This window comes from Caretta caretta, chromosome 6, assembly GCF_965140235.1.
Source record: "Caretta caretta isolate rCarCar2 chromosome 6, rCarCar1.hap1, whole genome shotgun sequence".
Taxonomy (NCBI): Eukaryota; Metazoa; Chordata; order Testudines; family Cheloniidae; genus Caretta; species Caretta caretta.
In genome coordinates, this window is record NC_134211.1 from 21,132,900 (window position 1) to 21,159,477 (window position 26,578).

Genomic DNA, 26,578 nt, shown 5'->3' on the forward strand with positions numbered 1-26,578 from the left:
TACGGCATAGCGCGCGCGCGCGCGCGCGGGGAAATAAATAATTCAGCCCCACCCCCGGCTTCAGGATGGTACATCCCAAACCGACGGCGTCTCGGTTGGCTCAAGAAAGCCTCGTTCAGGGTGGGTTCGCGATTCGCGTGCGCTGAGTGACAGCTGGTGCTCTCGGAGCGTAGAGCGCCCAGCAGCAGCAGCTGGAGCAGCAGAGCTCAGAGGCTGGAGGCAGCTGCAGTGGCGGTGCAGTGTCAGGTACCTCTCTTCACTCCTAATGATTCCCAGGCGCTCTCTGCAGACACTTGTTGCTTGGGCTTTACTAACGGGATTTAAAAGAAGTCCGATTTCACTCCCCCCCCCTCATCTCCCACCCCAGTTAGTGCTTGGGTTTGTGCATGAGTGGAAAGTGCAACTGGTGGCTGCAGCTCAGCACCAACAAGTTGTGCTTGCTGCGGGGGGAGCAGGGGGGAGAGGCAGAGCTGAAGAGGGGCTTCTCTCGGTTGCTTGAGGGCATTCACCACCTACTGTTGTTTGGGGGGGGGGGTGAGGTAGGGCAGGGCACGGGTGGTTTCTGTTCTGGGCACCGCTAGTTGTGGATTCCTTTTTTGCAATGCAAGAAATGCCCCTAGATCTCCATAGTGGTTTGCAAGGACATGCCCCCAAGGCTGCTTCGAAGCCGTAATGGCCAGCTGAGATTTAGAAACAAGCAAACAAACAAACAAAAAAACACCCCAGAGTGCAAAATCCCGTATCCGAACGTGGAGAGACTTAAAAAATACCCACACAAAAACTGCCCTTGGAAATTAATCCGATCTGATTTCACAATGCTGTCTAGTACTTGATTAATATAGTGCTTTTGATTCGAAAGGGAGGGAGTCTCTATCCAAGTGAGTGAGACTTGATAGAGCTGATACTTGATGTACAAAAAACTTACTCTGTACCAGTACAAATCTCTCACGCTGAAGTAACCATCTCAAAGGTCAATGGAGGTGCGCCCCAAGGCACCATACCTTTGCAGGAAGGGAATTCGGATGTACTGCTATGTATTTTAATAATTTTTCTATTAAATGTGAAGTTTCTGAATTTGGTTGCCTGCAAACAATTGTGGAGGTATTTGCACAAAAAAGGTCACATACTCTGCCAATTTAAAAACAGACATCAATTATTGTTTGCAAGCAAATGTATTTATCTGTGACTAATAGCACATACAAGTTTTAAAAGAGAAATCATTTAAAAAATCCAAGTTACTTGTCATTCTTTGTTTAGTTTTTACACTTCTCTCCACTTGTGTGAAGAAAATCACTGTGGTTTGTTTTACTTTTGTTTATTGTCAGTTTCACTTCCCTGTTCTCAGTGGTGAATTTCTCATACAGCAGGGGCATGTTTACTGGTTTAAAACAACTGATTTCATTGAAATTAAAACAAAATGGGGAGAGTTCTAATTATTTTAGATTGGTAAGAGAGTTTATTTTTACGTAATCTAAACTAGAGCCAAATTAAACTTGAAAATGGCCTTGTAAGGGACAGATGTTAATGTGACTCATGTTGTTAATGTAAATTTAAAAGACAATGTGTGGCCAAAGCAAGAATGTTCCAATTTAACATTGGCACTACTCACCAGTGTTGGCTCATTTCCTTTGTGCCAAGGCAGTAGAGCTCCATCATGCACTGTTAGAAAGGCGTTGCAATATCTAGGGAGAAGGGCAGGGAAAGAAAGGGTCATGCCCCACTGAGAAGGAGTTGAGGGGTTGCTGTAAACAAGGTGACAAATGATCTCATTGTGTACCCCAAAAACTAAGAGAATTTTGGTAATGGGTAAAAATGCATCTTAAATTGTTTTGTTGTTGTTAGAGGTATTTCATTAGACTAAGTTAAAGATGTGAGGAAGTGTATGTGCTTAAAAAATGTAAACAGGTGTGGCTGCTACCAGCTTTGGGGGCACATCTAGTTGTTTTGGGGGGTGAGGATCGTAGGATAGAGAATCAGTCTGACTCTGGACAATTCTTATTGTTCACTTGTTACAACATTAACATTATGCTAATTTTCTTTATTTAAAGTGGTAATTTTCTGAAGTATCTGAGATTTGATACAATTGTAAGCAGGGGAATAGTCCCGCTATTGTGGGGAACTTTCCTGGCTTCTGCACTACCTCGGTGAAGTGGGCGAAGTGGGCTAGCAAAAGGATCTGAGTCCTCACTCCCACTTCCTTTACCCAGTGGCCTCCCTGCCCTTAAGGACTCCCCTTCCACTCTCCTGTCTGGCAGAGTCCTCGTGACCCCAACAAGGCTGGGCCCAGGATTCCTAGGGGGCTCGACCCCCAACCCTGCTGTGGTCACCTAGGACAGGGGCTAGGGTGTCCCCACTCCGGGGTACTCTCTCTGCACTGGGCACTTCTCTGACCCACTGACCATTACGTACAATTTAAAGCAAATGCAAGTTATTTAATCAACAATTAATTTTAAAAACAATAAGGAAAAATGGGAAAGGTTAAAGGAAACACATCAACCCGCTCTGTGGCAGGGACCACCACAAACAGTGTCTCTGGAACGTCAGGGCGGTTCACAGTCTGTTCCTTGTAAGTCCCAGGCCTTCTCCGGCCCTGGCTGTGCTGCAGGGATGCTGTGGGTTGGACACTTGCTCTGGTAGTGGCCACACGCTCTCAGACTCTAAGTGGTAGGACCCTTCTTCCCAGTGTCGCCCCTGCCCTGTCCGGGTTACGATCCATGTCTGGCCTGCAGAGCCTCTTGGCTGAGGTGTCTCCCTGTACTGGGCCCGCTGCCCAGGATCCCCCTCGCTCTCCCCAGCTCACCGCACCCAGCTCCGGACTGCTCCAGCCCCAGCTCCACCACTCTGTCTCAGCGCTGCTGCTGCTCTGCCTCCAGATCCCTGGGCTGCCTCTTTGGCCCCTCTGCCTCTGGTTGCTACAGCTCTGCTCCCAGGACAGGTCTGCTCTGCAGGCTGCTGCCCACTTTGTCTGACCCAGGCGATTCCAGCTCACACGGAGGACATCCCTGGCCTCCTAACTCCCTGATGAGCCTGCCCGCCCTGTCATTCAGGCTGACCTGGAGCATTGGCCTCTCCCCATTGTTCCTGGGGACTATCAGTCTCAGGGTCCTGATTTCCCATCAACCCTTCCCCTTTGAGTACTGGGAGCTAGCAACTAAAACACTCCCACTGAATGTTAGTAAGGGGGCAACAGTCCCCTTACACAAAGGAAAGCGTGGAGCCATTACTGCCCGGCATATAAATAATTGTCTTAATGCACAGCTTATGTTAATACATCTTACATGACTCTTATTTTGAAAACACAGATTATTGACCCAATGCGCAGAAACTCCAGACCCAGTTTGAACTGTAGAAGAGCAAATACTTCCATTATAACAAATGAGGTTTGGGATTATAAAACCACTTATAAACAATTCTAAGCACCAACGAAACGACTATGATTTTTGCTGTCCCAGGAACAATAATTATCTTTAGCTGTGAACAGAATGAATTGACTTGGCATCAATGGCAGATGAACTGCTGTGAGTTGTAGATTCTGAGGCCAATGAGAACTGTGTGCGTGTTCATTATTTATTTTTCTCCTTTGATTTTTTTTTTTTGGTGAACTTCGAGATTGTGATTTGATACCTGTTCAGGACTGGGGCTCTACAGAAATTCTGTCGCTGAACTGCAAAGTGAAGTGTTTGTATTTGCAGGCAGAAAGTAGGAAGTGAGAGTGAGAAAGGGAGGTGCTGTAGCTGGGGGTTCGTGACAGAGAGGTAACCCTACAGGTAGGTCAGGGCTTTGCTGTTAAGTTGTGGAAATGTGTTTATTAATTTTAAGGAAGACAAAACTGAATTTTAACCTGACAGCAACTTTCAGACCTAAATTCTCAGACATTTCTTCATTTGTATCTTCATCAAGAATACATTACTATGCTTTAGACATGGTATTAATTTTAACATCTGATCTGTCCTGTGTACACAACCTACCCTGGCTGGGTGAGTGGCTTAATGATCTAATAGATTTTATGTCCTTTTTTGATCCTGTGAAATTTAAGGATTGTTATGTTCTGGGAACTGCAGAGATTGTTACATCTGAGAACATTTTATGCTGCCTGTTGTGTATCCTGTTGTTCTGAGCGTATTTTCCTGCCAAGCCACAATGGGCTGTTTAAACCATTTGTGTGTTTTAAGAAGCAGAGTTAGTAATTTATGAACCTTGGCACATTCTTATTAGGGTGATTCCTTGCTACTTCATTGGGTGGATAGCTGCATCCCATGGGATTTCCAGCTTCCAGCTCCTCTACACTTAAATATTGTATACGTTCTAATACCAACCCATGCTCTTTGGCACTAAATTGAATTGGGTCCTACTTGTAAAATATCTCCTTTTGCAAGTTTTGGAGTTCTCTATGCCCCTAGAAGTGTGTAGTTATATCTCACACGCCAAGAAGTTTTCACACTATACCATTCCCCAGGCCTTCCACCACTTTCAGTAAGTGGCAGCCCCCTGATCTTTGTGTCTTTGAACAGTTATTAGAGGTTGCAGGATGCTTCATATGGCTCACAGCTAATGACCCTATCAGAGTGCTCCTCAACAATGAGCATAAGAGGGTCGTCTAGAACAGAGGTGGGGAAACTACGGCCCGTGGGCCACATCCGGCCCACTGGACCCTCCTGCCCGGCCCCTGAGCTTCTGGCCTGGGAGGCTTGCCCCGGCCCCTCCCCTGCTGTTCCCCCTCCCCCGCAGCCTCAGCTCACTGCGCTGCCGGCGCAATGCTCTGGGCAGCGGGGCTGCGAGCTCCTGGGGCAGTGCAGGTGCAGAGCCGTGGCCTGACCCGGTGCTCGGTGCTGCACGGTGCGTGGCTCACTCCGGTTGGGTTGGGTTGGGGCAGTCAGAGGGAGGGGAACAGGGGGATTGAATGGGGGCAGTCAGGGGCGAGGGTTCTGGGGGGGTATTCAGGGGACTGGGAGAAGGGGGGGTTGAATGGGGCAGGGGTCCCTGGGGGGCAGTCAGAAAGGAGAGGGGGGTTGGATGGGGCGGCGGGGGGCAGTCAGGGGTGGGGGTTCCGGGGGCGGTCAGGGGACAGAGAGTGTGGGGGGGTGGTGGATGGGGCAGGAGTCCTGGGGGGGGTGTGTGACGAAGTGGGACTGTTCTTAATGTTTCCTCTGAATAGTGGGGGGGTGCCTCAGTTTCCCCTAGGCAGTTCTTAAGTATCTAGGGGGTGGAGTAAGGGTGTATGATCATTGCAGAGCACTAGAGGGCAGGTGTGTGCAGGAGTCTGGACACAGAGAATGGCCAACACCCTGTTTCCTGGCAACTGATGGCCTGGGCCCTTCCACCCCTGCAAGGTGAGAGCTGAAGGGTTGGAGAACAAAGGAATCAGGTGACCACCTGGCCCGGGAAAGGAACAAAGTCCAGAGGAGGAGGGGCTGGAGGGGGTTTTCAGTTTGGGGCTGGCTGGGACATGGAGTGAAGTGCAGACGTGGTTGTCTGGCTCACTGCCCCCCAAAATGGACCCAGCTGAGGGGTCCCGTTCTCTGCACCTGCAAGCTCTGTTTTAGACCATGTTCCTGTCGTCTGATAAACCTTCTGTTTTACTGGCTGGCTGAGAGTCACGTCTGACTGCGAAGTTGGGGTGCAGGACCCTCTGGCTTCCCCAGGAGCCCCGCCTGAGCGGACTCGCTGGGGGAAGCGCACGGAGGGGAAGAGGATGCTGAATGCTCCGAGGTCAGACCCAGGAAGGTGGAAGCTGTGTGAGCTGTGTGTCCTGAAGACAGGCTGCTCACAGAAAGGCGGCTGCCCCAGAGTCCTGACTGGCTTCATGGGGAGCAGTTCCAGAGCATCGCCCAGGGACTCCGTGACAGGGGGCGTCAGGGGGATCGGGGGCCAGGCCACGCCACGCCTGGCTGTTTGGCCTAACCGGACCTCCATACAATTTCCAAAACCTGATATGGCCCTCAGGCCAAAAAGTTTGCCCGCCCCTGGTCTAGAACTAATGGAATTGGAACAGGTGGGGGGATTGTGGACTAGTTTCTTATTTTTGTTTGATTCGATAAGTTGCTTCACGATGATGAGTAACAAAGTGTGACGACCCTCCCCCTAAACACATTTTTGGAGGGGCATCTCTTAAAGCAAACTTTGCCATTAGTGCTGCTTTGTTGTGAAATTGCAGCCATCTGTATAACGCACTCTCCGATTAATGCACTAGACATTAGGTACGTATAGATTCTCTTTGATGCTGGCGTAGCTTTCGAAGGCTACTTGTACTTACCTTGGCGCCAACACTGTAGGGGTTGAACACATCTTGAGGACTTGGGATGGATGTAGACCTGCAAAGTACAGCTAGGCTTAGGGTATAAAACAATCATAGCGATGAATATTTATATCGTACATGTTTGTTTAAAAGGCAGATGCTCCTTCCTACTCTTTTGCATAAAGTACTTTCTGTGGAATACTGTAGTCTGTTGTTCCAGCAGCCGCTCTGTTGCCCTGGGGCACCTTTGCCTCTCAAGTAAGAGGGTTAAGAATATTCAGCCAATTAAGTGACCTGCCTGGCTGAACCATCCCCAAAGTGTTTTTATAATGTGTGAGGGCAAGTGACTTTCTGAATCTAGCCATGTTGAAAGGCTGCGTCTCCTGTGACCTTCTCCTTTTGTAGTTTGTACTGCAGAATGGTGGCTTGATAGATGTGTGCTCCGCCTGCAGGTAAAGCTGAGAAACTGAAGGCATGTGTCTGGAGGCTTCCTTTTCGTAATCCCCTGAGGAGGGAGGGAGGGTGTGTGTGTGACAGAGAGATTGTGCTCTCTCTTGCAGATAGAAACTGATTCTCTGCTGCATCGCATGTTGTGTGAACATTTATACCTGTGCAGTGAGGTTGTATTTCTGAATTTACATTTATTTAACTCGGGGTAAATGACCACAAAAGGTGCAGAGCAGTGGTGAATACAGCCTGTTGTGACCTGATTTGCCCAGGCGTGGGAAGCTCTGATTGTATCTCCATCACAACTCACGTTTGGTAAAAGGCAAAAGGAATCTTTTTTGTAAGTGTTCCTTTGAGAGAGGTAAAATTTTAGACCTGTTAATCTTGACCGGTATCCTTTTTAAAACCTGTAGACATTTGGCCCCTTGTCTAGTTAGAAGCAGAAGCTCCACTTCCTGCTTTCTCCGTTGGTCCTTCAGAGAAGAAATATCTTTATTGAGGTGCTCGGTCCATCTCAGGGAGAGTTGGTTCATCAGAAATCTCAATCTGATGCCTTAAACACTGGTGGTATCCTCTCAGTGCCACGCTACTGACCCTTAAATGAATCAAGGACAGTGAAAAATCATAAAGGAAAAAAGTGTGAATTTTAGGAATCGGAGTGAATGGGAAGATTTTATGGATCAGAAGTTGAGGACAGAGTGGTTGAGGGGAGAAAAGGAATTGCTGGTTTCTTCTTTCACTCTCCCGCCTCCGATTTAAGCAAGTTGATCTTGCATGTCCACACTACACTCATTGTGTCGGTGGAGTGCATCCTCACTAGCAGGGCTTGTATTGATGCATGGAGCACTGCACTGTGGGTAGCTATTACCATAGTGCACATAGCCAAGTGGAATTTTGGGTTGGCTTGCAATGCCTTATGGGACCAAAACATTGGCGCAGGTGGTTATGGGAACATGGTGTTAACCTCCCATGATGCACTTACCTCCCTCCCTGAAATCAACGACAAACAAACCAAGCCTTTTTCACGTCTTTTTTCATAAGCCTGGGTTACCCGTGCAGATGCCATAGCACAAGAAGCATGGACCCCGTCAGCTGTACACTGTTGTTGTAAGCATTACAAACAACTTGCGTCTTATCCTGCAGTATTTACGCAGCTGATACATGAGCTGCCGCACAGAACAATATGATGCTACGCAAGCAGCCCTGCTGGAAGACCTAGAGCAGAGCAATTCACAGTTGTTGACGGCCCCTTGACATGGTTCAGCACAGTTTCTGGGCCTGGGAAACCAACACTGACTGGTGGGACTGCATCATTATGCAGCTACGGGATGACGAGCAGTGGCTGCAGAACTTTCGAATGCGTAAGGCCAGTTTCCAGGAACTGTATGAAGAGCTTTCCCCAGCCCTGAAGCGCAGCAATACTAAAATGGGAGCTGCTCTGACAGTGGAGAAGCGAGTGGCAATAGCTGTGTGGAAGCTTGCAACGCCTGACTGCTACAGGTCAGTGGGGCTTCAATTTGGAGTGGGCAAATCTACCATGGGATCTGTTGTGATCCAAGTTTGCACGGCCATTAACAGACTTCTGCTAAGAAGGGTAGTGACTCTGCGTAACGTGCAGGACATAGTGGATGGTTTTGGCACGATGGGGTTCCCTAACTGCGGTGGGGCTATAGACAGAAGGCATATCCCTATCTTGGCAGCAGACCACCTTGCCAAAGAGTAAATAAACTGAAAGGGGTACTTTTCAATGGTGTTACAAGCGCTGATGGATCATCGGGGCCGTTTCACCGACATCAGTGTGGGATGGTCGGAAGGGGTGCATGATGTGTGCATCTTTAGGAACACAGGTCTGTTCAGAAAGCTGCAAGCAGGGACTTTCTTTCCAGACTGCAAAATAACCATTGGTGATGTTGAAATGCCAATTGTGATCCTGGGAGACCCAGCCGACCCCTTGCTCTCATGGTTCACAAAGTCATACCACGGCAGCCTGGACATCAGTAAGGACTGGTTCAACCACAGGCTGAGCAAGTGCAGAATGGTGGTGGAATGTGCCTTTGGATGTTTAAAAGGTCGCTGACGATGTTTGTGTACAGGTTAGACCTCAGTGAAAGCAATATCCTCTCCCCATTATTATTGCTGCCTGCTTTGTGTTCCATGGTATCAGTGAACAAAGGGAGAAAAGTTTCTGCTGGGGTGGAGGATTGAAACAGATTGTCTGGCAGCCAATTTTGAGCAGCCAGACATCAAGGCAATAAGAAGAGCACATTGAGGGGCTCTGCGGAGGCTTTGAAAGCCAGTTTCAGCAATGAGCCAGAGTAATGTGACACTTATCTGTGGTGTTCCTTGCCAAACTGTCCCTTCCATTGCATTTTCTCCGCCTGTAAACTCCACCCCCACCAACCAAACCTTTTCTCCTCAGTCCATTAAGTTTTCTATGCACACAAACACACTGAGACAGCAAAGAAAAGTAAGATAACACTGTGTGCGGGGGAGAAACAAATAAAGCTTGCTTACTGATGCACTGCAATAACACTCACTCAAAGATGTGGGAATGGGCACCTTCTGGTGCTTGTACCGTCCCCTGGTGTTGAGTGCAAGGGATACCGAACTCCGCCCTACCTCATAGGATGTTTGGGGAAGAAGTATGTAGAACTGGGCAAAGATGGCTACAGAGGGACTCTAGTGGACGAAATAAGGCAGCCCTTCCCAGAAATCTTCTGCAAAGGATTGCAGAATACCTCCATGAAAGCTTCCTAGAGATCTCCGTGGAGGATCCCCATGCACATAAATAGTCTTTTTCAGAGAGCACCCTCTGTGTAGCTGGAGTGGCCACCAATACCCACTACACCTACTTTTTTTGTTCAGATTAAATATAAAAAATAATAGAAGGGACTTGGTAGTGTAGACAGCTACATTATTAGATCAACTTAAAGTGGCTTATATCGACCTAAGTTTGCAGTGTAGACCAGTCTCTCCCTACAAAGGATTTACCTTTGGTTTCCACTAGTCTTCCTGTACCACACAGTAGTGCCTGTGACTCACTGACATTCCATCCAAGCAGGGATGCATTCCATCCAGTGCATTGCATGTGACTTCTTCTTCAACTAGTCAACATTGCTTTGGAAGGAGCCAGAAGAGTTTCTGCACAGTAAGTACCTTCCCCGAAAAGGGGTAAGAGTACTATTTTTTTTCCTCCTCCTAAGCACTCCGCCCTCTTCTGGTTAAGGGGCAAAGGGCTGAGCTGAAATCTTGACTGGCTGCCCTTTACATCAATGGCTGAGTGGGAAAATTGCCCTTTTTGCCCTCACTTGATGTACCTTCTGCATCCGACAATGGAGAGGTGGCAGAAGGTCAGAACAAAAGAAAGGGACGATGATAGGATGAAAGAATGGTCTATTCTTCCGGGCTGCTCAATGCATTGCATTGTTTAACAGCTCCATCAGCCCTGCAAGTGCTGTTTAATACTTGTCCAGGCCCCTGGATTTAGTGAAACAAATTCAGAAGCTGCTGAACCGGTAGAAATGAAGGGAAATATGACTTTAAGCTAGGGAACGTAACTGCAGATTTCACAGTGATACAGAAAAGCCTGATACTGCTGATTTCATTAAAAGCAACATTTGCAGCTTCAAAGCAGGGTTTAATACTTAGTGTATTTTTAAAAAATGTGTTGACCTTATCTGGTAAGCCTGTAATATTTGTTGCAATGAAGAGCAGCTGCTGAATAAATACGTATAATATCCATTGCCAATTCTGAAAGCTTTGCTGAGACCTTGACTTGTTTGAAGTGGGGCTGCTATTAAAGGCAGGTGGCAGGCTGTTTATTCTACACCTTGCTAATTGCATTTTTTTCCCAGTGTAATTGGCTTTCTAATGGGGGCGGAATGAACTCAGTTTTGCACCCATAGACTTCATTAGTGACGACCGATGGAAAGGATTCAAAGAGTTGCTTTCTATTATCGGCATAACGTCCTTTTATATACAAATATATGTTGAGTAGCAGATGTTTCTTAAAATCCCCAGTTTTTAGGAAAATAAAACGTGTGACAGTCCCACCAACACATCCCAAATACATATACAGTATTTCACCGTAATACTGTGTAAAACATTGTGCTGGATGTAAAGTTTGTTCTATTGTTCATGTAAAGATTTATTTTATTTTTAGATTGTAATCTCTTTGGGGCAGGGAGTGTCTCTTTTTATTTTTATTTTTTGTCATGTTAGTACAGCACCTAGCACAATGGGGTTCTGGTTTATGACTGTGCCTTCTACGTGCTACTGCAATACAAATAATTAATACTAATTGTTCGTGTTTTAAAAGATCCCTTTGGAAAGTGGCAAGAATTGCTGCATTTCTTGTCTATCTAGTCAATCTGTGGAGACAAGGGTTCTGATTTGGGGCAGGAACAGAGGTGGGGAACAAAAGTGGCATTTAGCTGTGTTCTGTGGCAAGTTGTCGCCTCTGGTGTAAGTCCAAGCTGCCTGAGGGCTGCTGTAATTTGACTTGCTTCCCCAGGCCCACAGTGGGTCTTGGCCCTGGAAGTAGAGAGTAGCTATAGAGCCGTATACTCTGCCCATGCCCCTCCCCAATATGTCCCCTCTGCTGGGAGCAGAGCCCTTATGCCAGCTTTATTCTGCCTGGGAACACCTTTTGCACAGGGAGCATTCTCAGGGGGTACTTTCCATTCATTTTAATAAGACTTTTTTTTTATTTTGACAGCGTCGTAAAGGGGCCTTAGCATAACTGAGAATCAAGAGATGTCCATTGGACATCTGACATCATAAAGAAGTTTGTCTCACAGAAACTATTGTTGTATTCTGAAGGGGCACCTGCAAAAAGTGCCATAGATAGAATGAGTGTGAGTTTATGTAATATATATAATTCTAGACCTGCCTTTCCCTGCAATGGTCTGTCATTTCTCACAGAAGAAGTGAGATGGGAAAGGACACAAACAGAACTCCATAAGGATCCCACCTCCACTCCTCAATTTCCCCAGGTGCAGATATGTAACCTGTTAAATGCTGCATTGATCTGATATGTTTGGTTTCAGCAAGGTTGTTTCAAGGCAAAACTAATTTTTGCCTCTCTTGGTCCTGTTTATGCAGTGAGCTGATTGACCCACCTCACGAGAGAAAAGTCTTGATGACATGAATATATTGCTAGCTAATTGACCATTTCATGTAAAAAACCCACAGACAAAATCTCAGTAATATCCCATGGCAGCATTTTAATCAATAAGACTGCACCAGCTGTCCATCAGCTCTGCCATTTCCTGCAAGTGTCCTCAGATGTCATAATAATTATTCTCCTTCTTGGGGTTACTTTGTTACATTTTCCTTCAAAAGGACCCAAAAGTGCTTAGCAACTCATGGTCTTGGCTTCTGCCAGGCAGGAGTAAGTGTTTGTAGGATTGATCTCCAAGAGCTTGATTGTGTTCCCGGTTAAAGTCAGAAGCACATCCAATAGAAGCAGAAACATTCATACAGCACCATGGAACCATGGCCATCTTCTGAGTGGAAAGGTCCTAGCCACATTAATAACCAGTACATACAGTACTGAGGGAAGAGAAACATTTTGGTTAAGGATACTGCAGCAAAACACGGCTCTTTTAAACAGGTGTTCTGGTTTTCTGAGCTCATTAATGACTACACAAAAGATCAAAGCTTTGCTGATTTCTTTCAAGATCTTATATGAGAGACCCCTACACGTGATAATGAATTTGTGCCTTGGAATGATGAATTACTGAGTCCCTGATGGGATTGAACCTTGTGATTCCAGAGCATTTTTGTGGTTGCATTTCAAGTCTGATTTTAGGCTGTCCTCTCTGCATATCTTCTGTGAAGGATCTCTCTTGCTCCTTGCAAGACTGCATAGCAACATTAGGAGTAGGAACTCCAACTGTAAGTAGGAGTCAATTTTGGCTGAATCCATGGATCTGGGATTGGGGGAGGCCCCTGAACCCTAATATTTGGATTCAAGCTCCCGGGACTGGGGAAGAAGTAGCAATGGTAGGGCAAGGAGCTAGGTAGGCAAATTCCCCTTGTTAAATGTTCACATGCCGTGCTCAGATTGTGATGCTGTATGGAAGGTAAACATTCTAAAGCAGCCCTTCCCTGCGAGAGGCCTGTCACATCTTGATGAGAGACGATCCTCTTTCTAAGCAGCCATCCCTGTCGGGAAGCAGAGCCTGAAGTCTTGTGGTGAAGTGGGATTTCAGCAATTGGCATGAAAAAAAGGTGTAAACACAGAGGAGATAATATATCACTTGGATGAAATGGGCCATTGCACGTCCAGGATTGTTCCATCTAGAAGGAGCGTGCCGTCTCTGTTTACTGAGTTGCTGTTTTGTTTTTTAAATTAAAAAACAACCAAATGGTTCATAAAATATTGACAGGCGCTGCTTCGGCATCACTCATCAGATTAAGCATGTTACTTTGTGTGCCCTTAGGGTGATAAAGCTGCTCAGTCTGGTGGTTCTGTCACTTTAAGGATGCATTAAGGCGACATGCTTGGTCTCACAAGCGGCGCTGAAGCTATTGCATTGCAGAAACAGTAACTGTAGGGGTCCAACACTTAAAGTGCAGATATTAAATTGTAATTTAGCAGAGAGTTCATTGAATCACTCTTGTTGTATTATTATTATTTTTTTTTTAATGAACTTCATGGTATTCAAGTGGTGGCTACACATGCACAGTAACTACTCTGCAAAAGGGTTTTTATTGCACTTATTTATATGATGGGCCAGGAACTGTTATGTTCTAATGGGTAAAGAGGAGGAAAAAAAGCCATTTAATCCTTCCCACACCTTTATAAATATGGATTCCGAAGCTGGTTTGGTCTCTAGTGAGTTTCTCTCCCTCCGCCCCCTTTAAAGTGCCACTTCCAGGATTTTGTTCACATTGTAATAGTGGCACTGGTGTAACAGAGGGCTGCAGGTCAGGATATGAGATGCTCTGGGAGGGGAGAGGCCCTGGAACTGTAATAGTACAGGGAGGGAATTTGACAGCCTACTGGTGAGCTGCATTTGGAGCCTCAGGGGATGTTGCATTAGGGATTGAGATGCATTGGCAGAGCTGTTCAGGGGAAGCTTTCACAGAGCTTTCCAACAGCGTGATCAGCTTCACCCAGTGGTACACACCCTTTTTTTGAACAGTGTGGTGATATGGTAGGGGGAGGGAATGTGCTGAGTTATGTACAGTACCTTGGGTAACTGTGTCAAGTATTGGGGGGTAGCCGTGTTAGTCTGCATCCACAAAAACAACAAGTTTCAGAGGAACAGCCGTGTTAGTCTGTATTCGCAAAAAGAAAAGGCGTACTTGTGGCACCTTAGAGACTAACCAATTTATTTGAGCATGAGCTTTCGTGAGCTACAGCTCACTTCATCAGATGCATACCGTGGAAACTGCAGCAGACTTTATATATACACAGAGAATATGAAACAATACCTCCTCCCACCCCACTGTCCTGCTGGTAATAGCTTATCTAAAGTGATCAACAGGTGGGCCATTTCCAGCACAAATCCAGGTTTTCTCACCCTCCACCCCCCCACACAAATTCACTCTCCTGCTGGTGCTAGCCCATCCAAAGTGACAACTCTTTACATAATCAAGTTGGGCTATTTCCTGCATAAATCCAGGTTTTCTCACATCCCCCCACCCCCATACACACACAAACTCACTCTCCTGCTGGTAATAGCTCATCTAAACTGACCACTCTCCAAGTTTAAATCCAAGTTAAACCAGAACATCTGGGGGGGGGGGTAGGAAAAAACAAGAGGAAACAGGCTACCTTGCATAATGACTTAGCCACTCCCAGTCTCTATTTAAGCCTAAATTAATAGTATCCAATTTGCAAATGAATTCCAATTCAGCAGTTTCTCGCTGGAGTCTGGATTTGAAGTTTTTTTGTTTTAAGATAGCGACCTTCATGTCTGTGATTGCATGACCAGAGAGATTGAAGTGTTCTCTGACTGGTTTATGAATGTTATAATTCTTGACATCTGATTTGTGTCCATTTATTCTTTTACGTAGAGACTGTCCAGTTTGACCAATGTACATGGCAGAGGGGCATTGCTGGCACATGATGGCATATATCACATTGGTGGATGTGCAGGTGAACGAGCCTGTGATAGTGTGGCTGATGTTATTAGGCCCTGTGATGGTGTCCCCTGAATAGATATGTGGGCACAATTGGCAACGGGCTTTGTTGCAAGGATAAGTTCCTGGGTTAGTGGTTCTGTTGTGTGGTATGTGGTTGTTGGTGAGTATTTGCTTCAGGTTGCGGGGCTGTCTGTAGGCAAGGACTGGCCTGTCTCCCAAGACTTGTGAGAGTGTTGGGTCATCCTTTAGGATAGGTTGTAGATCCTTAATAATGCGTTGGAGGGGTTTTAGTTGGGGGCTGAAGGTGACCGCTAGTGGCGTTCTGTTATTTTCTTTGTTAGGCCTGTCCTGTAGTAGGTAACTTCTGGCTCTATCAATCTGTTTCTTTACTTCTGCAGGTGGGTATTGTAGTTGTAAGAAAGCTTGACAGAGATCTTGTAGGTGTTTGTCTCTGTCTGAGGGGTTGGAGCAAATGCGGTTGTATCGCAGAGCTTGGCTGTAGACGATGGATCGTGTGGTGTGGTCAGGGTGAAAGCTGGAGGCATGCAGGTAGGAATAGCGGTCAGTAGGTTTCCGGTATAGGGTGGTGTTTATGTGGCCATTGTTTATTAGCACTGTAGTGTCCAGGAAGTGGATCTCTTGTGTGGACTGGACCAGGCTGAGGTTGGTGGTGGGATGGAACTTGTTGAAATCATGGTGGAATTCCTCAAGGGCTTCTTTTCCATGGGTCCAGATGGTGAAGATGTCATCAATATAGCGCAAGTAGAGTAGGGGCTTTAGGGGACGAGAGCTGAGGAAGCGTTGTTCTAAATCAGCCATAAAAATGTTGGCATACTGTGGGGCCATGCGGGTACCCATAGCAGTGCCGCTGATCTGAAGGTATACATTGTCCCCAAATGTGAAATAGTTATAGGTAAGGACAAAGTCACAAAGTTCAGCCACCAGGTTAGCTGTGACATTATCGGGGATAGTGTTCTTGACGGCTTGTAGTCCATCTTTGTGTGGAATGTTGGTGTAGAGGGCTTCTACATCCATAGTAGCCAGGATGGTGTTATCAGGAAGATCACCGATGGATTGAAGTTTCCTCAGGAAGTCAGTGGTGTCTCGAAGGTAGCTGGGAGTGCTGGTAGCGTAGGGCCTGAGGAGGGAGTCTACATAGCCAGACAATCCTGCTGTCAGGGTGCCAATGCCTGAGATGATGGGGCGCCCAGGATTTCCAGGTTTATGGATCTTGGGTAGTAGATAGAATATCCCAGGTCGGGGTTCCAGGGGTGTGTCTGTGCGGATTTGATCTTGTGCTTTTTCAGGAAGTTTCTTGAGCAAATGCTATAGTTGCTTTTGGTAACTCTCAGTGGGATCATAGGGTAATGGCTTGTAGAAACTCGTGTTGGAGAGCTGCCAAGCAGCCTCTTGTTCATATTCCGACCTATTCATGATGACAACAGCACCTCCTTTGTCAGCCTTTTTGATTATGATGTCAGAGTTGTTTCTGAGGCTGTGGATGGCATTGCGTTCCGCGTGGCTGAGGTTATGGGGCAAGTGATGCTGCTTTTCCACAATTTCAGCCCGTGCACGTCGGCGGAAGCACTCTATGTAGAAGTCCAGTCTGCTGTTTCGACCTTCAGGAGGAGTCCATCTAGAATCCCTCTTTCTGTAGTGTTGGCAGGGAGACCTCTGTGGATTAGTATGTTGTTCAGAGGTATTTTGGAAATATTCCTTGAGTCGGAGACGTCGAAAATAGGATTCTAGGTCACCACAGAACTGTATCATGTTCGTGGGGGTGGAGGGGCAGAAGGAGAGGCCCCGAGATAGAACAGCTGCTTCTGCTGGGCTGAGAGTATAGTTGGATAGGTTAACAATATTGCTAGGTGGGGTGAGGGAACCATTGCTGTGGCCCCTTGTAGCATGTAGTAGTTTAGAAAGTTTAGTGTCCTTTTTCTTTTGTAGAGAAGCAAAGTGTGCATTGTAAATGGCTTGTCTAGTTTTAGTAAAATCCAGCCACGAGGAAGTTTGTGTGGAAGGTTGTTTTTTTATGAGAGTATCCATTTTTGAGAGCTCATTCTTAATCTTTCCCTGTTTGCTGTAGAGGATCTTGATCAGGTGATTCCGCAGTTTCTTTGAGAGCGTGAGGCACAAGCTGTCAGCATGTTTTGCAAAAACAACAAGGAGTCCGGTGGCACCTTAAAGAATAACAGATTTATCTGAGCATAAGCTTTCATGGGTAAAAACCTCACGTCTTCAGATGCATGGAGTGAAAGTTACAGATGCAGACATAAATATATTGACATATGAAGAGAAGGGAGTTACCTCACAAGTGGAGAACCAGTGTTGACAGGGCCAATTTGATCAGGGTGGATGTAGTCCAGTCCTAACAACAGATGAGGAGGTGTCTGTTAGGGGGCTTATTCCTTCACCCACTTACTTCCCTGGTCCTTCTCGCATGAACAGAGAGCAACAATACCCGAAGTCCAAAGGTGCAAACAATTCGATGTTTATTGGGATAAACTTCCTGCAAGCATGATTCCAGTTTCCTTCCTTAGTGTCCCCCTTCCCAGCTCTGACACCACAGAGGCTTGCTTACCTGTGTCCCTGTTCCCATTTCCCCCTTTAGCTAAACATGATTCCAATTTCCCCACCCACTCACTTCCTGATTGACTGCAGACTATATAGTAAAACTTGAGTTCTGCTTAGCTATACCTTAACCAATCATTTTACTGAAATTTAACTAACCAATCCTAACATATTGTAACATGATTATTTAACCAATTATATCCCACCACCTTAATTAGTTTACACCCAACAAAATTAATTATACAGCAGACAGAAACCATCACAGAACCAGACAGAGATTATACAGACAAACAATAGGGAAATGAGGACTACAGTGATAGAACAACACAGAAATGAGGATTTCACATCCCAGCTATTGATAAGTGAGTTCTTGCCAGACAGGATGCTATCAAACTAAGTTTCCTTTTACATCTTCTAGGCACTTCCCTTTCTCTGGAGGTGATAGGCATTATCAGGACAGGATTGTATTCCTAACAGCCCCATAGCACCTTATTTCAATGTGACTAGTTTGGAATGTGAGGATCTGACCGTTCGCTTCCCAGCTTATGGCTGCCTCTGCTGCTTAGCCAAAGGCCTTAGCCTAAGAACAGGGCCTCAGACTGTCACAGTAAGAGAAGGCTCTTACACCGGCAGACAGTGATTTTGATTCTTTCTTTTATACCTCTATAACTAGCCAAGTGATAAGAATACACCTAAATTCTTAGAGTATAGGCCTTTACAGACAGGCCTGAATATCTATATCCTAACCGTGTCAATTCCAGGAGAGGCAAAGCTGCTTCTGTAATGAGCCAGCCACTCCCAGTCCCTATTCAAGCCCAAATTAATGGTGTCAAATTTGCAAATGAATTTTAGTTCTGCTGTTTCTCTTTGAAGTCTGTTTCTGAAGAGTTTTTTTTGTTCAAGTATAGCTACTTTCAAATCTGTTTTAGAATGTCCAGGAAGATTGAAGTGTTCTCCCACTGGCTTTTGTGTGTTGCCATTCCTGATGTCCGATTTGTGTCTATTTATTCTTTTACATAGGGACTGTCTGGTTTTGCCAATGTACATGGCAGAGGAGCATTGCTGGCACATGATGGTATATATAATATTAATAGACATGCAGGTGAATGAGCCTCTGATGTTGTGGCTGATGTTGGGTCCTCTGATGGTGTCACTAGAGTAGATCTGGGGACAGAGTAGGCAATGAGGTTTGCTACAGGGATTGGTTCATGGGTTAGTGTTTCTGTGGTGTGGTGGGTAGTTGCTGATGAGTATTTGCTTCAGGTTGGGGGGCTGTCTGTAAGCAAGGACTGGCCTGTCTCCCAAGGTCTGTGAGAGTGAGGGATTGTTTTCCAGGATAGGTTGTAGATCGTTGATAATGTGCTGGAGAGGTTTTAGCTGGGGGTGGTACGTGATGGCCAGTGGTGTTCTGTTATTTTTCTTGTGGGGCTTGTCCTGTAGTAGGTGATTTCTGGGTACCCATCTCGTTCTGTCAATCTGTTTTCTCACTTCCCCAGGTGGGTATTGTAGTTTTAAGAATGCTTGATAAAGATCTTGTAGGTGTTTGTCTCTGTCTGAGGGATTGGAGCAAATTCGGTTGTATCTTAGGGCTTGGCTGTAGACAGTGGATCATGTGATGTGTCCTGTATGGAAGCTGGAGGCATGTAAATAAGTATAGCAGTCAGTAGGTTTCCGGTATAGGGTGGTGTTTATGTGATCATCACTTATTTGCACTGTAGTGTCCAGGAAGTGGATCTCTTGTGTGGACTGGTCCAGGCTGATGTTGATGGTGGGGTGGAAATTGTTGAAATCCAGGTGGAATTCTTCAAGGGCCTTCTTCCCGTGGGTCCATATGATGAGGATGTCATCAATGTAGCGCAAGTAGAGGAGGGGCACTAGGGGATGAGAGCTGAGGAAGCGTTGCTCTAAATCAGCCATAAATATGTTGGCATACTGTGAGGCCATGCGGGTACCCATAGCAGTGCCACTGACTTGAAGGTATAAGTTTTCCCCAAATCTGAAATGGGGATAACTGTGTTGTATCATATAATTAATTCTAAAGGAACTCTTGCCTGGTCGAGTGAATTAAGGACTGAGAGTCAACTTTGAATTTCCTGGCTGTCAGTGTATGTCACCTCTTTAAACATTCTAAGTAGTGTTGTATGTGTGGCATGTTCTGACTCTTGCATTCCCAGGGCGTGTGATTAAATCACATATCCCGGCACATCAGGGAACAATTATTCAAGAGTTTGTACTGAAAGGCAGCCTCTACTCCATCTGATCTGATATGCTGCTGCAGCCTGTGGTGAGTGGGAATAATAAGAGAGCCTTTAATCATATGATCAGTGCATTGTCTGTAAAGATTGATAACCCCTTTCAGAACAGTAGACTGCTAGTTGGTAGCCAGCTATGCTCAGGAGCTGAGTATTTTGCATTCATGTTTGGTCTGAATAAACATAAAATTTGATCAAGGTTACCATTTTGTCCGTTAGCTGCCTTCCCCCCCGCCTGGCCGAAACTGAGGCAAGATCCCTTTCTTCTTCTCACCTGCCCCTTCCAAAATTAAATATGAAAAGCCATTGAAATTTCTTTGGAGAGTATTTTCTTCATCTCCACCCAGGATATACCTGGCATTGTGAGTAACCCTGAAATTCTTTCATGTCTTAGTCAATTTATGCTAGATCAGTGATACTCAGACTATGGCTCACAAGCCACAAGTGGCTCTTTAATATGTCCCCTCAGTGCGCGATATTAAAACAATGTGATTTAGTTATTAACTCAACAGGATGCTTTTACTCTTAACTAATTAAGTTATGGACTTGTGCTAAGTTATTAATTTATTTGCTGTCAAAATAATATATAGATATAAACTAAATAATTTTCCTGTCATTCACACTACTGGGGCTCTTTTGGGTAATGTTGACCATTAATTTGGCTCCTGAACTACTGAGGTCTGAGTATCACTGTGCTAGCTAGACTGTAAATCCAAGGCAGCCTAGGTCAGTTTTTTAAACAGAGGCAGTGGGTATTCTAATGAATAGAGCCCTGGACTGGAAGTTGAGACCTGGGTTCTGTTCCTACCTCTGCCGCTCACCTGCTTGCTGTGTGACCTTGGGCAAGTCACTTCTACTTTGTCTTGGTTTCCCCAACTCTAAAAGGGAATAACATTTACCCTGTAAAATGCTTTGAGATCTAAGGATCAATAGAGCTAAGTATTAATAATAAATACTGCCTTAATATAAAGAGAGGATATTTTCAATATGTGTGTTGGTTAAAGATCAACAATGTGTTGGTTTTTTCGGCACTTTATTCTCAGACTCACTATTGACTTAATTTTTAAATAACTGAATTGTGCAGTGGGTTAATTTGCTGTGTGGAATAAGAAGCCTTTTTGGGAAGTATCTGGTACCCATGTGCAGTAGATACCTGATATGCTGGTATCTCCTCACGGCTGGAGGGCAGGAGCAATCCCCCTTACAGGTTGGATTTAAAGCAGGCTCAGGAAGGAAGGAAGAAACCAGTTCCCAAGGGGGCTCAGTTCAAGGCAGCAATTTTCAACCTTTTGTTGTTTGGTGGCCCACAAAATAAAAAACTTCCCATATCCCACAATCCTCTATGGCTGCCGAAAAGTGTAGGATATGGGTCACAAGATGATTTTTTTTCAGCCATTTTGTTGGAGGGGCTTGCAGTGTAGGGGAGCTGGAGGTGATCCCGAGTATTGGGCCATATCAAGAGGCTGCAGAGCCGGCTCCAACGCCCCTTGGAGCATTGTTTCTCCCAGTCTAGAGCTGAACTGTGTCGAAGGGAAACCTCACCCCAGGAGAAGGGGGCATTTGGATGACTGGGCATCTGAGAGCCAGAGCCACCTGAAGGGCAAGGTTAGCCTGACTACAGCAGGAGGGGATGTCATTTGGATAGCCACTTGGTCTCAGATCAGGCTCTGGAGCACAGTTTTCCTCTCCTGAACACCATGGTGCACTTTTGAAATCCCTGTGATTCTTGGAGCTCATCTGCAGGCTCTAACTATTCTGTTAGAATAGTTTTGTTTGCTTTCAATGTTTGTAAATGGCTGTTTTTGCAGCATCCTGCATTTTTAACTTGTTTAGGGCCAGGTAGTAGGGCTATGTTTCAGGGCAAATTACATCTCCTATCCACCATTATGCTCTGCTACAGAGTTGCAGTTGCACTGCCTTCTGGGTATCCCACTCTCAGTCCTTGGCACAGCTCCTAGAAGCAGTTATTCTGTGAGGCTTCAGAAGGCCTTTGGGAATTCCTTGGGGAGCCCAAGAGAATTGTAGGAGAAGAGGTCAAACTCCCATAAGTCCCTGGGAAAACTCTCTCCTAAGCCCATGCATGCTATTGCCATATTACATCCAAGTCTTTTTCTTAAAATGGCAGCTAGGATGAGCTCTTAGTTATTGCTCCTTGCTCAGCTGGGAAGGTTTTATGTTGTTGTTGATTTGTATTGTGGTGGCAGCAAAGATCCCCAGTCAGCGCCCGGGACCCTGTTGTGCTAGTTGCTGTAAAAACACAGAACAAACAGAGGTCCCTGCTCCAAAGAGCTTCCAATCTAAGTGTTGCTTGTTTTCCAGCTCCCTTCCCTGTCCCCTCCAATCCGGCTAATCCAGGCACAATCCGGGGATGTTGTTTATTTAACATTTATATTGCTGTAGCACTTGCAGAGACCTCAAGCAGACCACGGCTCCATTTGTTATGTGAGATGTTGGTTCTGAAGTGGAGCTGTGTTACACACCAGAGCTGACTGTGTTTTACGGACTCACTGGTTGGTGGTTAGGGTGAGGAATGTTGATTTGCTGGCCTCTTGTTTGTTTTTAGCTGCCTCTCTCATAGGTGATTGGTGTTATGAGTCAATTTTCACATCTCCCAGAGAGGTCAGCTCTGATCTCTTGTTTGTACTGTATCTTCAAACTAGAGGCTGGTTTCTTATTCACTTTTCTGCATGTCTAGTCAGTGGTGCGAAGTCAGAAGGGGGTTATTTGAATCACAACAATCCGAAAAAGAGAACATTCACTAATTTTCTTCTGCTGTCAGTTCAGGGCTGTTCCCTTCAGCATACTGTGTGGGTTTTGTCTAGTCTTATTCTGAACATCCAGCGATGAGGCTTTCACTTCCCTTGGCAGGACTATTCCACAACTGAATGATGTACATTCTTTGGATGTCTTTTCTTGGTAACTAGTCCAAATTTTCCTTTTATTAATTTCTTCCCATTACCCCTAGTTATAATCCAGTGATACTTCAGACTACGGCTCTTTGCAGCGCATGATATTAAAACACTGTGTAACTTAGTTATTAACCAATCAAGATGCTTTCAGTTTCTTATTGACCAATTAAGTTATCAACTAGTGCTAAATTATTAACTTCTTTGCTGTGGGACTATAGATATATAAACTAAATATTTCCCCTGTCATACTGTTTAAACATGGATACTACTATAATAAATTAAACAATGAATTCGCGCTGCTGTGGCTTTTTTTTTTTTTTTTTTTTTTTGTTGATCGCTCATTTGGCTCCTGAACCACTGAGCTCTCACTGTTATAATCCATTGTAAATCTAGAGGGGTTAAAAAAATTTCTGATTCTGAATAGTTGATGATTAAAAATCATTTGAGTGTGCATTTAAAAAAAAAAAAAAAGAAGAAGTTGGTGCACGATACATCTTTCTGTCCGTCCTTGGGGATTCAGCTTGGATCAAATCCAAGCAAAGCCACGTGAGATCCCTGTAGGGAAAAGTGCAATGTAAATTGGAGGTAGAAAAGTTGGTCTAAGCTTGAGCTTGGCTTTGGCTTTGACTTTGACTTTGAATACATGCCAGCAATGGATGAGCAGAACTATGATAAACATTTAGCTTACTGCCATACAGTCCATGGAGGAAAACTGCAATCCTACTGTGACAGATATGGCAATTTCCTGCAATATCTTTGGGAAATCTTACTGTATTAAGTTTATGTATCATTGTGGGCCAGGGATTATATGTAATTCTGTAGGGGAGGGTGACCACAGACCTTCCATAAACTAAGCATGGTGGTGGTGGTGGGGCATTAGGCAAACTCACTTGGGTTGTAACAGCTCCGGAGAGGTACCATCGCATGGGGAGGCTCATGTATAGAAGTTCAAACTGGATTCTCCAGAGACCAACAGACACAGAGGGACATTTGGATAAATAGCATGAAATTAAACACACTCTGGGCCTTCTTTCTGATCTAGAAAATGGACAGAATCTTCTGCCCAAGGGTGAGGGGTTGGGGGCAATCCCCATGGAAGGGGTAGAAGGACTGACACTGACCGGAGCCCTACTGGAATCGGGGATGGTGGTGGTTTCTGGTAAACTTTTTGGCGTGTGTAGTTTCTTTCACGATTTTAATGTTTTTCTTTGTAGTGCTTTCACCTTAGGAATAAATATGCTTACTTAGAAAGGGTTGTGTCGTAGCTTACAATTGCTGGCAGCTGCTTGTAGCTTCTGAAGAGAAAGCAAAGTACAGATGCAAGCTTGTTTAGACAGCCTGGCTCGCTGGGCATATCACAGTGTAGACCAGAAACTGTGCAGCCTGGAAAAACATCGGGAGGGAGGGAGAGAGATTTGGGTCTTCCCCCTCACACCACCGAGAGGTGATGGCTCAGGAGCCTAAGGGGGTGCCCTTGAGGGATCATGGAAGGGGAAGACAGGTGCAGTTGCCCTGAACTGTGGTACCTGTGACATGTATTGCAGCTGTCAGTGTTGGAAAATTGGGTGCCAGTTGCAACCAGGCTGTGTGGTTCAGCAGCATCATTCTGCCAGCACTGTAATGACTCTGCTCTTGCTTGCAGGGAACTCGTTTGGCCCCAAGGCTTGGTTCTGCCTGTGTCCCGCATTTCTCTGATATAGTAGCAACTATACGTGAAATATTTAAAATCCAAACAAAGTTTCTAACTTTTTGGAGACTTACTTTGAGTTCCGGCTACCATAGTGATAAATAAGGGTTTGCTCAGTTAAGTGAACATGAACAGCAAAGCTGTATGTAGTTCTGAATTTCTGTTCAGGACAAGGAGTCAGGAATTGATTTAAGAGCAAGAAACGGAAGTGAAAACTTCAGAGAATTTGTGATGCCAAAAACCCGAGTTGAAATCTGAAGTATGGTTCTGCCTGTCATGGAAATATCATGGAAAAGAAAGAGAGAATCAAAAGTCTGGGAGAATGCAAAACACCAAACCAGTGTTGAACTCTTCTTTGGGAGGTAAATAACAAGAGCAGATCATGTGTTGTGATTAGCCCCTAGATTCAGTGGGTACAGTCCTACGGGGCACTGAGCTCACAATGGGGGATGCAGGCAGAAAGGGGCTCCACATCTGTCCTGCACTGACTTGTAATGGCCACTTCTGAGCCATTGTGCCAACAAGAGTCACTGGAGCACAGTGCACTTTGATGCCAATTTCTGCCTTGCTGTGATGTTATTGACATGAATTGTGACCATATAGATCATTGTTGCAACCAAGGTCCTGTAGTGGCACCAAATCTTCCACAAAGGAGGTCAAGTAAGGTGTCTGTGAAAAGGTTATGATTTGCTGGTTATGATTATGCTATCTGTATGCATGTATCACTTTTGTATTTAAAGTTATAAGTATTGGCTCTGTACTGTTTGTATTTCAAACTTGGGCTATGCTTCTGGGTGACACCCCAGTCAGTTTGTCATCAGCACTGCCTAGCCTGCTTGATGGCCTGTTAGGGACCATCAGCTATACAACTGACCCATTGAGAGAAGGCAGATACACCTTGTGACTCAGCAAGACATGCAGGCACATGCCTATGGACAAAACTCTAAGGTTTTTCCATGCCATGTGCTGGGCAACTTGTGTTTGGAACAAAGGAAGCACAAGCCACATGGCAAAAGGACTATAAAAGGCAGCTGCATCATCTCCATTTGGTCTTCAATCCTGCTTCTTATCTCTGAAGAAACTTTGCTACAAACTGAAGCTCTGAACAATGGACTGAATGACCCATCCAAGCTGTGGATGTACTCCAAAGACTTGACTTAAGCTAGCAGTTTATTCCATCACTGCTACGAGCCTGAACCAAGAACTTTGCCATTGCTGTATGTAATTGATTACTTTGGCTAATTCTAACTCTTATTCATAAAAAGAAATATAGATGAATCTTTAGATTTTAGATTCTAAAGGATTGGCAACAGCGTGATTTGTGGGTAAGATCTAACTGGTATATTGACCTGGGTCTGGGGCTTGGTCCTTTGGGATCGGGAGAACCTTTTTTCTTTTACTGGGGTATTGGTTTTCATAATCATTCATCCCCATAAGAAGTGGTGCTGGTGGTGATACTGGGAAACTGGAGTGTCTAAGGGAATTGCTTGTATGACTTCTGGTTAGCCAGTGGGGTAAAACCAAATTCCTCTCTGTTTGGCTGGTTTGGTGTGCCTTCATAGTGGAGGAACCCCAGCCTGGAGCTGTAACTGCCCTGCTCTAAGCAATTTGTCCTGAATTGATACTCTCAGTTGTGTCCCACCAGAGGCCGCATTGTTACACATGCCCCCTATGCTGCTGAGTGAGAAGCAGGGGGGCACAGGATGGGCTGCACAGAGATAGCTATGCCAGCTTGACAGCAGCCGAGAATTCTTCCATGGCTGGGGGTTTCCTTTACTGCCCACATTTAGGGCAGCTTAAAGTCCCTTTGTGCTGCTCTGATGCTATGAAATGCCATCGGGGCTGAGGGTCTGGTCCTGTGTTTGGAAACCCAACCAGGATCACCCAGTTCAAGCTTTTCCTTTTCCTGGAGAGTCAAATATGCTTGTTGGCCTTGAAATTGTCAGGTGCCAGGGAGCTCCAACATAGTCAGGGCCATCCCTACCCATACGCAAAGTACGCAGCTGCATAGGGCGCCAGGAAATTTGGGGCACCAAATTTCCTGGTGCCCAACACAGCTGTGTGCTGCTCCAGCCCCAGCCCCAGCCTCTGCTCTGCCTCTTTCCACTCCTGCTCTGCCCCAGCCCTGCCCCCACTCCCCTGAGGACTGCAGCAGGGGTCGGACCTGTACTCACCGGCAGTGGTAAGAGTGACCTGGCCCCAGCTCGCTCCGCACCGGCGCTGCCAGCCACACCACTGGTGAGTGCTGGGGGGCAGTTCCCAAGGCGAGCAGAGTGGAGCAGGCTGGTGCCAGGTCGCTCCACTTCCTGCCACCCTGTGAGTGCGGGGTTGGGCCTGGCTGCCCTGCACTCACCGGGCAGCAGGAAGTGAAGCGACCTGG

The 26,578-nt window shown here is 45.8% G+C and overlaps 1 protein-coding gene across 4 annotated transcripts in view; it reads left to right on the forward strand.

Annotated features, from left to right (window-relative positions):
* Positions 1-10: 10 nt before the first annotated feature.
* TSPAN4 (tetraspanin 4) overlaps positions 11-26,578 on the forward strand; it is a 683,463-nt gene continuing 656,895 nt past the window's right edge. For all 4 annotated transcript variants that reach the window (XM_048852861.2, XM_048852864.2, XM_048852863.2 and 1 more), the window contains exon 1: positions 11-246. The gene's annotated coding sequence lies outside the window, so the exon portion shown is untranslated. The remainder of the gene's footprint in view (positions 247-26,578) is intronic.